General features: G+C 33.3%; 1 pseudogene; it reads right to left on the bottom strand.

Moving 5' to 3' along the window:
- Positions 1 to 156: 156 nt before the first annotated feature.
- On the bottom strand, positions 157 to 5,238 carry LOC120161966 (annotated as a pseudogene).
- Between the last annotated feature and the right edge of the window lie 9,007 nt (positions 5,239 to 14,245).

Genomic DNA, 14,245 nt, shown 5'->3' with positions numbered 1-14,245 from the left:
TTCAAGTAACTATATATATGCATTGACTATCACATGAGTAGAAGAATAAATTTTCCTAGTCATTGCTTGATAGGAAGGATCAGTGTTAATTCGATGTCTAAATTCGAAAACTTTCGTGTTTTATACGTAACCATTGGATTAAATGTTTCTCTGACCATCATCTCTATCCTCCCAAACAAATACAAGGGTTCCTCTTGTGCTTACCGTATCCTGCATACAAGATTTTATGTTTTCAGATGTTGCATGCAAAGTAAAGGAAGTGTTAAGTTGGGTGATTCGATTATTCCAAAATAATTGATCCTACTATATTTGAGTTTCCACACTTCCTTCACTTGCAAGATGGATGAATGAATGATAGATTTATTTAAACGTGGACATACGCATCGAATTAGAGTACCGACTTGCAGTCCGACCAGCTTAAGACATTCAGTGAAGAAATAATAAAAAGAAAAACAGTTATTAGAATATGAAGTCGAGAGCTGTAACACCATGAAAACTGGGAAACTGTAAGATAGTAAAGTAATGAATCTATGTGGTTCGAACTCTTCTTTTTTCGGGTAAGTAGTCGTTTTTGACATCCATGTCCGACATATACTCGAGCATGAGCATGGGAATATGACCCTCTTAAGATTCTTCAAATACATGAAAACCCCTAGAAAAGATCAAACATACTTTCTTTCGGACATTCCCGCCCAAATATGAGTAGCATAATGTGTGTTTACTCTAAAAATAAGAGGGAAACAATAGTTGAATCATAAACAACTAGTGATTATCAGTTGTTAAACACAGATCAGATATTCCAAATTCACATTGACAAAGTCTAAAATCACTTCAATAAATGAACTCAACAGCATGATAACAAAAATTCGACACGTAGAAATACCTGAAAGTTAGCACTAATGGAAGGCAACATGGAGGTGTGCAGGTTGGGAAGGAGAGCCGTTGGGAGAACTGCTCCGGGAAACTCCCCGCCACGCATCCTGGACTTGAGCAAATTGCAAGTTCCACAGCACATCCTCAACGGAAGGTCTCTCAGAAGGGTCCGTTAGCAAACATCGGACAAAAATTTCCATCATCGTTTTCAATGACTGATCAGAGCAAGATGTCTGAACTTCTGGATCAGCTATGCTTCTTCTAGTTTCATCATCGGTTGCTACGACTTCTTGTAACTGAACAGGATAGTACGAGAATGAAAAACGGTGAAAAGGAAATAAAAAGGTGTCTGCTTCCTCTTTTTTGGCCCCTTGAATGATTATTACAACCCATTGGCTGACCTCTTTTAATGAGTATCATACTTGTACGAGCGTGCCATATTTTATTTTACTGTTGTGATGAGAAATGAAAGGAAATGGAAAAGAAACTTGGAACTCACAATTATAACATGGCTAAGACTGTGATTTACCTGATTTTTAAGGATTTGAACTTCATTCCTGGATTTTGATGGCCTCCCCAGAATCATTTCTAGTAAAATCACTCCAAAATCATGGACATCAACCTTATCTTCATAATTTACCCTGTGATGTAACAAAAACCAAAGGCAACAGTTTAGCCGAACATCATACTTCAGATCATCCTACGTTTCCCGGACTCGGATAGGGGTAGGTTTCCCATATAATAACTTTAAAAAAAAGACAAGTAACGCTTTGAATCCATGATATATATTGAAAATTCTTTTGAAAGTAATGCTATGTATTTTCTTTGCATGAGTTTCACCTTTAAATAAATCATATACTGATAAATACAATAATGACACTTGTTTATTAGAATCTAACTGGCTGTCTATATTACTCGGACTCAAATATGAATGCCAGATAAGAGTGTGAGTCCGACGTGGATATGTATTTAGGGGGCCTTTGGAGGATCATACTGATACCCATGTTAGATATGCATTCCAAATGGGTACTTTCACAAATGAAAAATTAGAACATAAGCATCAAAATATCTGCTCATTACCGTATGATTTCAGTATCATAAAGGATGTCATTACAAACCTTGAACTATGACTCTGATCTTTGGTTAGAGCAGCAGTTCTGTGACCTACCTGCTAGAACAAGTAGTGATAATATTATCCCACAACATTGATTTCAAGGAAGCAAAAAGTCCATACAGAGTGAAATATTTGCTACAATTTTTCTAAAAAGGAAAATGAAGACTTTGTCCTTTATTCGAGTACACACCGGGTACAATCCCTGTGTGCAAAAATTGGAGGCCCTTTGAGATCCCTATCGCAGCGGATATGCGTTGTGGCCATGTAAGTGATCTTTCGGCATGTCCTTCTGCCAACCAGAATGCCAGTTATGACAAACCATTCAAGGTGAAGAATTAAAGTGATGAAGTACATATTCAGGTATTTCGGGATGGATGTCAGGAAAACAAAATGGTTAATTTATCTCTCCGTACGAAATAGATAGGATGCTATTTTCGTGAACCAATCACTTATTTAATAACCAAGCTAAACATTTCTTTTTCTTTTCAAACTTAAAATTATGTTGCTCCGACTCTTTGTTTTTCGAAGTATTCATGCACTGCATGGGTATAGGGACGTACCCTTCTAAAGGTCTTCCAAATATATGGGAAAACACGGTAAAAAAATTAAATGTGCCCGTGTTGGACGTATACTTGTATCCACGTAAATGATCAAAAGGTTAAAAATGAATTCATATGGTCAAAGAACAAACACTAGAGATGTTTCTATAGAGGATGATCCATGCATGTCTGGTCACTTTAAGATGCAGAGAACAATGGTCTGTCTATAAAATTTTTAACGATGTTCAGAATTACCAGATATCCAGCTCCTAAGAGTGCCATTTGGTACGTATTCAAAGATGAGAAATATTCGGCTTACACTCGAGTCATCCAAGTAGCACTCAAAGTAGTGACCAAGAGCACTGGCTAAATGGCGATATCTTAATTTTGAAATCAGCCCTACATGGTGCATAAAGCTTTGAGTGCTATGGCTTTCCTTCATTTTGAGGCATCTGATGGCCACAAAGGTTCCATCTCTCAAACGACTCCTATACATCTGAAATCGTAAAAGCAATGAGCTAAAACATTTTACAAAGGAGTTCTGGATAAAAAGGATTTTACAAAGGAAATGTTCTGTTATTTTGGATTTAGATAATGGATAAAAATGCAACCAAAAAATAGAACTTCATGAAGCTCATAGTTGGAGAAAATCATGGGAGTAAATTTACTGCTTCAAGGAAAATGTATCAAGAGAAAGTTAAGCATATCACATACCTTCCCTCGAGAACCTTCACCCATGAAAGCAGTTGTGTCGAAGTTGTTCGTAGCATCCTCAAGATCTTCTAGTGAGAAGGTTCGATAAGTTGGAAGTCCGAGTGCTCCCAGCTTCATTGTTTGAGATATGTACCCTTCATGTAGTCACAAATCATATTGTTAGATTGGAATCATTGTTGATAACTACAGAAAGAGAGATCGATAGAAGCCCTACTTGCATCGGATAGAAACTTTGATGTGTATGCAATTGATGCTTTCTCTGTAATCAATCTTGTAGTTAGGGATGGTAGTATGACCTGAATCCGACGGAAAAAACCCGAAACCCGGTCAAGTTCGGGTCAGGTTGAGTTGAATGATATCGGGTCGGGTTTGGGTTCGGAGATTTTTTCGGGTCGGGTTCGGGGCAATGTATCCCTGCCCCGACCCGCCCCGATTATATATATATAATATTTTATATTTTTTATATTAATTATATATATAATATTTTATATTTTTATATTAATTATATATAAAATATTTTTGAGTTCGGGTTCGGACTTGTGTATAATATTTTGGGTCGGATTCGGGGACGGGGCAAAAAAAAATCTTCGACGGGGCGTTCCGATAAAAAACCCGTCGAAGATCAGGTCGGGGTCGGGGATGGGGATTCATTTTGGGTTCAGGGACGGGACGAGCAAAACCCGCCCGAACCTGACCAGTTGCCATTCCTACTTGTAGTGGGTCTATTGATTGTCATATCTGCATTCAATCTCCTAATAAATATGAAAATGAGGCCCATAACTACTATTCCGCCAATGATTCCTCCAGTTATGCCAAATGCAAGAGAGACATTCGAGAGATTCGATGTCTTACGCTGAGGTAAGATTCCCACAGCTAAGGTTTCATTCTGACAGAAGGTAAGTGGATGTTGGTTTTCTTTTCCATTTGTGAGGCAGTTTTGCATATAAATGAAAACCATTTCTTTAGAATCTGAAAGACAGCTAGGCAAGTTTCCAGTCAAAAGATTCGAGGACAAATCCAAAAACTTAAGTTCCGCGTTGCAAGAACTATTTCCGAACAGCATCCCAGTGAGTTTGTTGACTGCAATATTCAAGTAAGTAATAGAAGGGAGGGATAACAATGACAGAGGAAATGGCCCAACAAATCTATTGAATGACAGGTCTAGCCATTAAAGTTGGTAAGTTCAGGAGGAATGCCGGATCTAAACGTGTTCTTTCCCAATACAAGGCGGACTAACTTGTTGCCTAGCTGAGGAAATTGAGGTCCAAAGGCATTATCTTCGAGATCAAGCTCTTGAAGATTTGTCAAACCACTAAGATCAGGCAATTCTCCTTGGAAGTGATTATTTGAAAGTGCAAGAACTCTAAGATTTTCCAACATGCTAAAAGAACCGGGCAAAGTTCCATTAAAGAAATTACTTCTCAAATTCAAAACAGTCAAAACCGGAAATGAACCTAGCCAATCAGGCAACTGACCGGAGAACATGTTCTCATCAAGTATGAGTGTCTGAAGGCCGATTACAGAAGAAAGCTCCTGAGGGATGGTTCCATTATAGTAAATTTGAAGTCATATTAAGTATTTCTAAAGACGACAAGCGGGCAATTTTACCAGGCAAAGGCCCCCGTAAACCAAGAGAGACCAATGTGAGGACTCTCAAATCAGGAAGCTTAACAAGTGTTGTGACAAAGGAATCCATGGAAAAGCTTCTAGTTAACGAAGGGTTCCTTTATTTCCAGTTATATGCAACTGAGTTATGCTTTCTTCATAGCATACAACGGTTACTTGAGACGTAGGTCAAGCATTGCAGAAGTCAACAGAACTATTCCAGCTACTTAAAACATCAGGATAATTCAGAAGCAGCTGAAGTCTTAAGAGGGTACGAGTCTGGCAGGATTGTAGTTGCTCTGATTGATTGATTAAGAGTAAAACTACAAGAAGAAATATGAATGCCTGATGCTTGAATGCTTTAGTCATTGGAAGCATATATCGAAGCAGCATTAAGGGAAAAGCACTGAAAATTCAAGGGCTAGAAAATGACCATCAATTCAAAATAATTGTAGGTTGCAAACTATCAGTCACTGAAGCCCAAGTGGAGCAAGCTCTGCAAACATAACCATAGTCATAACATTGGGAAAATAAAATAAACTAAAACAGATAAAATAAAAAAGAACTGGGATTTGAAGTTTAGCATAAATTATATTTTACGTAGAGATATTCAGCAGTGAAACACTTCAAACGAGCTCTTTTCCATGCTTAATGTAGTGTTTTAAGTGCCATTCTTACCTCTTAAAAGAGAAGATTGAGCAGAATCCAGCCCAATTGGTGGTGCCCTGCAAAACCAGCAACTCTTTCTTCTTAAAACTCCTCAAAAGGTAGATGAAGACAAATTTGGACCAGAAATTGCTAGCTGGAGAGAGTATTTGAGTTTTAAACTATTCACAAATACCAACTTAAGAATACATAATTATGATTTCAGAATGAAGAAATTCCAATGCCAAAAACCCCTTAAAAGAAAATGCTCCCTAAAGTAGAACATAACTTCTCAAAGTAACTAGAACCAAATTCAGCTTATGGAGTTTCACTTGCATTTCACATTTCACCAGTTCAACCACACTCAACCCAACCAAAAACCAATTTGAGTTCGTTTATTATTATTTTTATTTAGAAACTGTACCCTCAACTTTTTTTTGACCACACACTAGAACAAAGAACCAAAACACCCCAAAATACTTATCAAGTATCGGCCATGCATTCAGTCGGGACTTCTAGATCCTATTGCCACATTGAGAATATCTTGTTTATGAAAACCTGTGTCAGTTTCAAGCAAAGAAAAGGAAGTAGCACGGGTTCAAACAAACTTGTAAACAGCCAAATATTTCACACCAAACCTAACCTGTCAATCCCAGGAACTGATATTTCAAATTTTCTTTTTCAGGGAAGAAAAAAAACCACAAACTTTGGAATTTTCATCACAAAAAAGTTTCACACTGTCAAACCATTCTTATTTTACCTCAAAGGGTCTAAAGAGGAACCATAGTTAAAGAAACCCTTTGTTCCCCATTACTCATAAGACAAGTTTTGAGTTTAACCATTCCTCAAAAAAAAAAAGTTTTGAGTTTAACCAGAGTTTGGATAGTAATTAAATTGTTGGAAATTTTTATATAAATTATGTCTTGAACAAGAACATGTTAAGGAAGATTAGCAAATGTTAATGAAGCGTTTGAATGTCGCTGTCAGGGTCCTTTCCTGTTGAGTCATCGACCCAAATTTCAATGTTGCAGTCTGTTAACTTTGACGCGTATACAATTAAAATGTTATCGATTTTATTATTATTTTTATAAAAATTAATAAAAAAATATCGAAAATATTATTATTTTGATTGGTTCTAGTTATTTATATAGATAAACGCAATATAAAAAATTGGATCAAAAGATATTAGTTTTTAGATGTTTTTTTTTAATCTGATAAAAGAAATCCAAAACCATTCGAACAGTACATTTCATTATTCTAAAAATATAATTTGTTTTATATAATAACATTAAATGTTATTTAAATTTCAAATAAGATTGAAACAAACGGGTTTTCCGGTAAATATTATTTCTAATTGGATATTTGAGCATCTTCCTAATAAATAATGCCTTGAAATAAATGAGTTTTCCAACTAAAGTAATTGAAAGACACGTGTTGGCTTAGAGATGAAGACAGACAATGTGATTTTGGGGAAAACCTAATCCAATTCATTAAATAAATTAAAATAATAATATTTTTAATATATTGCGAATTTAATTAATAATATCATAAAATATTTAATTCTACGAATAAAATAGAAATAATTAAATTAAATTTGATTATGTCACGATGAAATATACATTTATGAAATAAATACAGTGAGTATAAAATTATGCTTGATTTCATTTTTTTGGAACTCTATAGGGCAACTTCCCTAGACATGCTATCCAATAGCCAGGTTGTCTCCATGAAATAAATCATTACAGTAATTTATATCTTAAAGAGTTTCTGTTTGATTTTTTTTATAAAATTAAATTACTATAGTATTAAAAAAGACCTTCAAACTTATTGCAAATGAGCTTTTATTATTTGATTATAAAGTTAATAATCCCTTTTATTAAATATTGTATTGATGCAATATATAAATATTGAAGATTAATTTTTTAAAATTAAAGTGATATAATATATAAATATTAAAGACAAGATTTATTATTTTACTAATTTAAGAAATGATCATATTTTTGGTATATAAAAATAAACATAACAAATTCAATGACAAAAAGAAATATATATTAATAATTGAGTGACTATTTATATAGTTTATGTTAAAAGAAACCCAGTCCCACTTATCATTACATGTGAAAGACACAACCCCACCATAGATCTGGGTGATGTAAAAGTTTGTGGGATTCCTGGAATTAGTAATGTCCTTTTTTTCACTTTCATTGCACAATTATTATTTTTAAATGTATATATGAGTTATTATTTAAAATTAAAATTGAGTAGAATCTATTTTATGTAATTTATTTTAAAATTTAAATTTTAAAATTTTAGATCCTAGATTATATATTTTAGATATTAAAACTTAAACTCCCGCGCCTTAAATAAAATACATATTATTAAAATAAAATTATATAAACTAAATTTGTATCATGTAAGTTTCATATATTATATAATTGCTCGAAGATTTCGACTGGAGATTGGATGATGTGCATTGTTGTGTCCCAAAAGAGACCTCGTCAAGTCCGCAGATTTCAGGGCCATCAACTATGATAATATATGTATATCATATATGAATATATATATATATATATATCATATATGATTAAAAAATATTTAAATTAAAATCAAATAATATCGTAATATTATAAATATTAATAATTTAATTTAAAATATATCAAACGACTCGACTCAAAAAATTATTATTAAAAATTTTATTATAAAATAAGACTCATTAATTTAAGTAAAATAAAATTTTATTACTGGTCCTAACTTAATTTAATATTCACCCCTAACTAGGGATGTTTATATATATACGAATACTGTAGTGTTAAGCGAAATTCGTTGATTTAATATTTTTAAGAAAATGAATTAATGCTTGCATTAAATAAAGAATTAAAATAATAATTACGCTTGTATACACATGTCGTTACCGTCCCTCTAGTGGGCCCAGACTCGGGTTTCGACTTAATTTTGATGTGATGTAGCCGCCACCGTTCATTTAAAATTAGGTTGATCGGATATCATTTTATCTGATATGCGTTTTTACCTGAATTGAATCGGATTCGGGAGTTGATTACAGTCAAGGAATGATTAGCACATTGTATTGCCCTTTCGGTACTAATTTTATTTATCGGTTGTCTTAATTGCGAAAATTAAAGGTTAAATTAAAATTTAAAAGTTCGATCCGAGTACTTACCTTTGACCGATTACAGTTATTACTAGTTCGACCACATGAGGGAGGTAATTCCACAACATACACTGGTAATTTAAATAGAAGATGGTGTGACTATGATCGATTTCAAGCATTTAGGTTCTCATGCGCTCACGCTGTTGCTGCATATATGCACATCAATGTTGACCCATACTTATATGATAACACTTAATATAGCTTGCACACTATGCACAACATTTACGGTTGTGAGTTCAAGTACCTCCTAAATGAAACATACTAGCCTACATGCACAATTTCTTATGAATGATTGTCAAATCCTCAATTGCGTAGGAAGGGGTTGACATGAATCTACCCGAATTCATACCGATATGGATGATTCGTAAAGAAAGTCAATTTTACCCAAATTTTGTGGTCACTGCAAAGATGTAGGTCATAACAAAAACCATTATCCACATCTTCCAAAATATTGAGTTGGTCGCTAAAATAAGGGTTACAAAATATTATGTACTTTAACTATGTTTTTTTTGTATTGTAACTATGTCTTTTTTAACTATGTTTTTTTAACTTGTATTATGTTGTACCATGTTTTGTAATATTTTAATATAACAAATTAAGGAAAAAACTTTTTGGACTTAATTGAATTTGTTCAAAGTCTTTAAAAGTTTTCAAAAAGTAATTCAAAGTTCACGTATGAAGTACCGAGACTGTTCTGACAATATCAATATTATATGAACAATACTGATGTTGTTCATGTGATATCGATACCCTAAGTAAGAGAAGTATCGATACTACTTAGGTAGTATCGATACTACCAATTTGCTCAAATTCTAGAATGCAAAATAGGTATCGATACAACTTTACATAGTAGTATCGATACTATGGTCACACTATCGATACCGTCAACCCCAACGACTAGTAACAACTAGTTTTACTTAAAAATAATAAAGGAAGTACTGATACCCATAAAATGAGTACCAACACTACTTGTACTTTTATAAATTGCACTCAATATGAATGAAATTTTTGTAATTAAATTTTATTACTTATCAATGATCTTTTTATACAATTAAATATTGAGTACAAAAACTTAAATAAATAAATTTATTACTTATATTTGCGTAATTCTTACCGATATCGAGGAGTGGTAGAATAGTAATGATGTGGTGCTCGTCGATTTTGTCGTGGTCATCAACCTTCGTCTCCTTCTTCTTCTTTCGGTTCTGATGTACTGAACATTACTCCACCACATTGATTTATATATTCGGGTGAAAACGATAGAGTATTCAAGGTATTTAACGCCATCATTAACGTCATCGCCTCAAATTGAGATTGTCTGTGATGAAGATTATGATCTCATGGATCTCTTTCTTCCGATTATAAGGAAAATTGTTGTGAATGTGACACTTGAATCCACCTACTTCTTTCCCACGCCGCTCGACTCTCCATCGATAGTTGATATGCACCATATCCACAATTGCATATCAACATAACTTTCTTGCAATAAATAGTAATTAGTGAAAGCATAAGATGAAGATGTTGATGAAAATGATTTTTTTCTATATTTTACCTTAATTATTTCCCACTCGAATCGCTCCTCCGACGTTGTCAAGTATGGTTTCCTATTTGCTTCATAATTTTGGAGGTAGAAAGATCAGGTGCCGATAACTTAAACATGAAACAGAAGACCCAAATTTTCTCTCAATTTTTTTCTTTATTTGACAATGATATACATCTATAGGGAACATCATATTGATGAGCATGTGTGACTTAAACACAACACCATCAGTTTGTAGAATTTCGCCATTATAATGGATAAATGTGAAGAATTTGTTGCTCATTGTTTGAAATGTATCTTGTTAGAAGAAATAAGTTTGTTGTGTAAGAGATCGAAGATGAAATGAGTGTGTTATATATGTTAAATTTTTAGCCGTTTGAACTCGTCACGCCGGTGTGACGAGTTCCATTGAATTTCTTAAAAAAAATTGCCTTCAACAACAGTAAACCAAACGGTCAACAAATTCAAAATTATATCCGTTGAAACTCGTCACGTCGGTGTGACGAGTTTCATCAGTAATAAAATAATATTTTTTTCAATACTTTTAAAAAAAATTTAAAAATATTTTTTATTAGGACTTACGTGACATGACCCATTAAAAATATATATCTCATGGAACTCGTCACGCCGGCATGACGAGTTATGTGTGCACTGTAACATTTGCCCTAGATCCCAAAATAAATTTATTGTTGTCTTATTAGACCAAATAATCCACCCGCCTAGATTACTGGGCTAAAAATTCCCAACAACACACTATATTAATAATAATTAGATATTATTGCTTTCAAATTAAAATTTATTATTACTATTAATGTTTTTCATAATAACATTTAAATTCATAAAGAAACAACAAATAAAGATTATGTTAAAATAATAAATCGATAAACAACAACAATAAAAGAAGATGCATGGTACATTTAGGTGGTAGATATTATAGAAGCTTCTAGTCCAAGATCTGACACGTGTTCTCTTGACATGAGTTGATAAAGAAAAGAAAATAAAGGATTAAAGAGAAAAAGACAAAAGAAAGATCGATTATTGTTTAATATTTTCTTCTATTAAATTATATGAATATCTAATTATGGGATAAGTTTTATTTACATCTTTAAATAAAAATTTTATTACTCGGATAATTTAATTATTTAAATAATATTATTGATCATAAATTTTCATCAGATATTTGTTCGTCTTCTTTTAACATGTTGATTGATGGATTTTGAATTGGTTTCCATTCGTAGTTTTGAGATAGAGAAAATGTACGACAATTAGTTGAAACTTAAATTTGAACTCAACTTAAATATTGAGTTTATGAAAATTTTATATTATATTAAAAAAAATAAACACATAAATGTTAATATTTTTAATTTTTTTTTTTAAAAATAAAATTTTAATAAATTACATTTTTGAGTTGTTTTGAACTTTTCGAATCGAGTATCAAGTAACTCATTTTGACTTATTAAAAACTCGAGTCGAGTTTGAGCTCGTGCCGAGTCTGTACAAGTTAAGTATTTTTCGAGCTTTGACCAAATTAATCTCAAATAACTCACAATCTATTCTGTTTCATTTACAACCGTACTACCCAATGTCCTAAAAATTAAGTAAATAGAGTTAAATTTAAGATTTTTTTCTTTTTTCGAGCTTTTTTTAGATTCAATTTATGGTTTTGAATTCGAGTGGAGTTTAAAAATCTAGCCTTGCGAGTTTTCTAACTAAGTCGAGTTTCATTTTATAATTTTCAATTCGAATCGAGTTTAACAATACTTAAACTCGATTCAATTCGGTTACAATCCTATTGGCTAGTCAATCTCTGGATTAATGCGTCCATGAATGTTCATCTTTCTTGATAAGGTAGGGCCTTGACTGATAGACTTATATTCGAATTCAGGTTCAACGTGTTTTGTTCGGTTCATTCTTATATTGAAACTATGTTGGTTGCAATATTCCGTGAAAACTTTCTTTATGTTTATATTGCTGATTCTTTAAGTGTGGGGTTTTTTCGTTTTGTAACAACACTAAAAAAATATATTTAAATCGGTGTAATTTGGTGACTAAATTTAATTTTTTTTAAAAATTTATAGGTCATTTTAGAAGTAAAGAAATTTCAGAGACCAAGCCCTGAATTTACCCTAAGACTGTTGATAGCTTTGGTGATATAAGCGTGTTTTCTGGTTTCAAACCAAAAAACACAAATGTTAATTGCTTAAACTTTGCTCTCCCGTATCCCTACTTTCAAACTCGATTCCGACGCCGTCCGACTTCCAATCGTAAAATTGAAACCACCATCGTGTTCATTTTAAACCCGTGAACAAAACCCAGTAAACCAATTATAGCGAAACACAACCCAACGACGTGAATTTCGAGTCAAAATCTCGACGTTTTTTAGCACTACCGCCGAGAAAATCATAAATTAATCTCTGATCGTTGATCGTTTTCGACACCTCCCGCACCATCGTGTTCCTTGTGTCGTTCCGAGTCTGATGGTGTCATCTTTGTCTTCGTAGGTGGCGGCGCGTGAGGGAGGTGAAGCGGTCAAAGTTCCGATCGAGCTCACCACCGTTTAAAAATTTGAACCGAGGTTGGTAAGCGACTCAAAATCGTTTAAAAGAATTTTTAGAATTTTTTGAGGAATTTTTTGAGACCAGAGGACGTCACACGCGCCCCCTCGCGCCTCTCCTGCGCGTGGGGAAGATTCGGACGGGTGATAGCTTATGTTTACCGGCTTGACCGGTCCAAACCGGTCTGACCCAACCCGACCCGGTGATATTTTAGAAATTATTTTTAAAACGATTATATTTTGGTAATTATTTTAAAAACAATGATATTTTGGTAATTATTTTTAAAATGATGATATTTTGGTAATTATTTTTAAAACGGTGATATTTTAGTAATTATTTTTAAATCGATGATATTATGGTAATTATTTTTAAAACATTGATATTTTGGTCATTATTAAAAAAAATGTGATATTTTTGTAATTTTCGAATGTGGACTATTGATCCCTTTGACCATAACTTTGACTGGCTTTAAACGGCCATTAAACGACCTTTGATCTTATTCGAGTATATCTATTATGACATTTTTCGACGTGCCAAATCCGAAATCTGTTTCGCCAAATTCGAACCTGAAGGCCTCCTAATCATCAGTCAAACCCGTTGACTTTGATTTTGACCAAGAATTTGAATTTTCGAAAAGTCATACTTCATGTTTTTCGACGTCCTGATTCCGATTCCGCAATCCGTTTGGTCAAATTCAGACTTGAAAGCCTCCAAATTGATAGTCAAATCCGAAAAATGCTTATGAACTAAAGAGTTTTAGCTTTAAATAGTTGAGTAAGACTTGTGACTGATAAATTATTAATGTTTGAAGGTACAAGAGACTCTCCTGACCGTTCAACAGCTCGACCCGACTCCTCTAGATCAGTTAAACCACGTGTGCCAATATTCACCCGTAAGACCCGTAAATTTTATGGTTTCTGAAATTAATTATGTTACTCATTAGTAATATAGTGTTATTATGAATTAAGTTCGAAAACTGTAGCAGAGCGTGGCGAGAACAACAATCAGTAGGTCTACTATTTGAACATATTATCGAGGTGTGTTCCCCGTATATTACTGAACCGTTTTTATTTGTTTTAACATCTGGTACACTGAATTCTATGGTTATTGTTTCATTGATGCACCGATCTATTGTGTTGGTTTATGGATTATGACTGCTATCTGATTTTTTGTTTGAACTGATATTTGATTACCATGTTTATGGATTTATAGAATTTATGTCACGGTGCAATTGTATTTTTGAGATACAAATTTATAAAGTACAGCTCTGATCAAGGTCAAAAATTTTACGGACCTAATGTGACTCTTAGGTAGGCTCTGCGGCCCTGAGATCATTCTCGGGTAGGCCCTGCGGCCCTAAGATGTGTTCTTAGTTAGGCCCCACGGCCCCGAAATCTATCTTGAGTAGGCTCTCATGCCCTAAGATGTTCCCTTAGAATAACTATTTTATGGGATTTACTGCAGTAAAATTTTATGAGATTTACTGGACTA

This window comes from Hibiscus syriacus, unplaced genomic scaffold (genome assembly GCF_006381635.1).
Source record: "Hibiscus syriacus cultivar Baekdansim isolate YM2019G1 unplaced genomic scaffold, ASM638163v2 tig00111402_pilon, whole genome shotgun sequence".
NCBI lineage: Eukaryota > Viridiplantae > Streptophyta > Magnoliopsida > Malvales > Malvaceae > Hibiscus > Hibiscus syriacus.
The sequence above is the reverse complement of the archived record's forward strand: the minus strand, read 5'-3'. Positions and strand labels throughout refer to the sequence as shown.